Source organism: Nicotiana tabacum, chromosome 16, assembly GCF_000715075.1.
Source record: "Nicotiana tabacum cultivar K326 chromosome 16, ASM71507v2, whole genome shotgun sequence".
Lineage (NCBI taxonomy): Eukaryota > Viridiplantae > Streptophyta > Magnoliopsida > Solanales > Solanaceae > Nicotiana > Nicotiana tabacum.
In genome coordinates this window covers 50,552,220-50,554,968 of record NC_134095.1, presented here as the reverse complement: position 1 = coordinate 50,554,968, position 2,749 = coordinate 50,552,220, and the positions used below count along the sequence as shown (strand labels likewise).

Genomic DNA, 2,749 nt, shown 5'->3' with positions numbered 1-2,749 from the left:
CGACAAAAATGGTTCGACATTGGGGAAAATGGTAAAATATTAGCTAAATTTATGAAAACAGTCATTCGGCGGTTCCGAAAAAGGTTTTGAGGTTGTATTAAAAAACATGATCGGATGCAAAGATAAAAGTAATGAAAAAGACAAAAAGTAGCAAACTATCGACTTATTATTATTAATAAAAATTAAAAAATATTATGTACACACCGATTTCAAAAACTTTCATCGTCCTGTCGTTGACAAAAACATGAAATAAACGTAACTAATACAAGAGTGACAACAACCTAAACTATTTTTTTTTTTTTTAAAAATGAAGCCAAAGCTAATACATGAGACTAAGGATAAAATAATGCATTAAAATTTGAGTTCCTAAACATGTACCTAGGAAAACACATGTTTCATTCTTAAATAATGGATATACAACATATTAACAACACAAAGGTATTTTTTCACTAGTTCTTTCAAACCTACCAGCACACTTAACCTTATATTTTCCCCAATTTCATCAACTTGCCATGAACATAAATATTACTAAGAGACATAATACTATCTGTTACCTTTTCAATACTAAGAGGGGAGTTAAAATGATTAACATTAGATATATGAAATCATGGCAAAAGAAACTAAACATCTATGTATAAATATTTCTGAAAAACAAAATGTTTCTTTTCCTTAACTAGATAAACTTCACATAATGATGTTTGAGCTACATATGTGAAGAAAAAATGGAAGATTAACCAAATATTACAGATGTACATGCTTTAAACATAAGTAATACGCCAAATATTCATTCATTCTAGTAAACCACATCGAGTATATCCTATGAGCTGAAAGAAACCCATATTCTCATATATTGGATATAAAAATCTGCATTGCAAAATTTGAGAAATACCTGGATTGCAGAAAATAAATACAGCAGTAAAAAATGGAGCTCCGCAACGAAAAAAACAGCAGAAAACAACAGCAGTTTCGTGTTTAAAATAGCCCGAAAACCTTAGAGAATAAACCCAGAACCAACTCTAAAGAAGACTCATACTTTTCTAAAAGTTTGCACTCTAAAATATACTCACAAAGCTCACCATTTCAGCTTACTAAAGGGTGCTTTAGTTGATGATTTTTTACTCCCAAAATTGTATTTTTAGGGTGTAAAAACTGTCCAACAAATGTGTGATGGAGTCCCCCTTCCAATGAGTGAGAGGAGACCCCTTTAAGTAGGAAAAGCAAGCACCTTTGGACAGATTTTGGTTCACCAAAAATCTGTCTAAAAGACTTGCTTTTTCTCACCAAAAACTTGTCCAAGGCCTGTCCAAATAAGAGAAAGGACAATCCTTTTCACTAAATTTAGACACAATAAGACTAGTTATACTCTTAGCATGCTTCAAATAGTAAAAGTAACCAACTATGTACTCTACTCAATCATTCCTTTCTACACCCTCAACTTTAACATTAGCAACTAAAGGAGTAAAGGACTATATTTCATCACATTGAAATTGATAAAAGCCAACAGAAGACTAGTATAATTGTAAACAATTGAATCTCTCCGACAAAGAACCAAACTAACTAGCTAATTCGAACTTCAATCAAATTCATCACATGAATCAAAATCGAATAGAGCTAATACAAGTATTAAGAGAATCGTTAACAAGCACAACCAAACTGTAGTTATGAAAGAAACTGAACATATGACCAACGCAATTTAGAAAATAAAATAGAACCTAAATTAAACTAAAGATAAATTTAACATAAAGCAAAGAGGAGAGAAAAATGAAAAAGGATTAGGATTTCAACCTGTATTATCTATGAAAGTGATTATCAAACTAGCTAACAAAGAAGAAATGATTAACAGAACTTAAACCTATACTAAAATACTAAAATCAATCACAAAATATAGAAAAAAAAGTGAGAAAGGGAATCGATATTACCCAACTTCAAACATTCGGGCAGTAGCGGTAGCACGACAGAATTGGCAGTTGCTCGGTTCGAGCAAGCTTCGATTGTTGATATTCATCGAAACCAAGAACTCCGGCGAATCTGAGTCCTATTTCAATGATATCAACAACACAACCTTGCTCGAGGCCGGTTTGAAAGGAGAAACGAGAGGCAAGAGGCAGTGGTGGTTGAGGGGTGGCAGCGACGGCGGTGGATCGGTAGTGGGGAGGTCGCCGGATCTTCATCGCCGGATTTTCGAGGTGAAATTGACATCAATAGGTAGGTCTTAAAGAACCCTATCCGTTGATATTGGTATTGTAGGGTAGTGGTGGCCGGAGTTTCACGAATTTGGTCAAAAAGGTGGCGGCTAGGGTTTCCTAGATCTAAAATTCGTGGGTTTTGAGGGGTTTTTAAGGAATTTAGCTTGGAGATTCAGAAAGAGGGGGTTAAGGAGGGCATAGGATGAAAACATGGGGCCTATTGGACCACCACCGGTGGCGGCGCATGGTGGTGGTAGTGGTGGAGCGGCGACGGCTTTAAGAGAGGGTGAGAGAGAGAAGAGAGTAGGGGGCGATTTTAGGGTTTGGAAAATAGGGCAAAAAACTGATTTTTTAGCTTTTATATTTTAGTTAGGGATAAATTTTGACCATTAGATTAAGGTGGAATGAATGGCCATGATGGATTTCATTTACTTAACCAAAACGAGATAGTTTTGTCTTGAAACTACGTCGTTTTAAATCCTCCCATGCCAACCCCTTGTCTTGCATTATTGACCACTTTCTCTTTCAAATTTTGCCCAGTTTCTTCCTTAATACTACTTATT

The 2,749-nt window shown here is 35.1% G+C and overlaps 1 long non-coding RNA gene across 1 annotated transcript; it reads right to left on the bottom strand.

The window, feature by feature from the left end:
* Positions 1-605: 605 nt before the first annotated feature.
* On the bottom strand, positions 606-2,517 carry LOC107790480 (uncharacterized). Its single transcript, XR_001649046.2, has 2 exons — positions 1,920-2,517; positions 606-1,299 (listed from the first exon to the last, which is right to left on the bottom strand). It is a non-coding gene; the product is annotated as an uncharacterized LOC107790480 (long non-coding RNA).
* Positions 2,518-2,749: the final 232 nt, after the last annotated feature.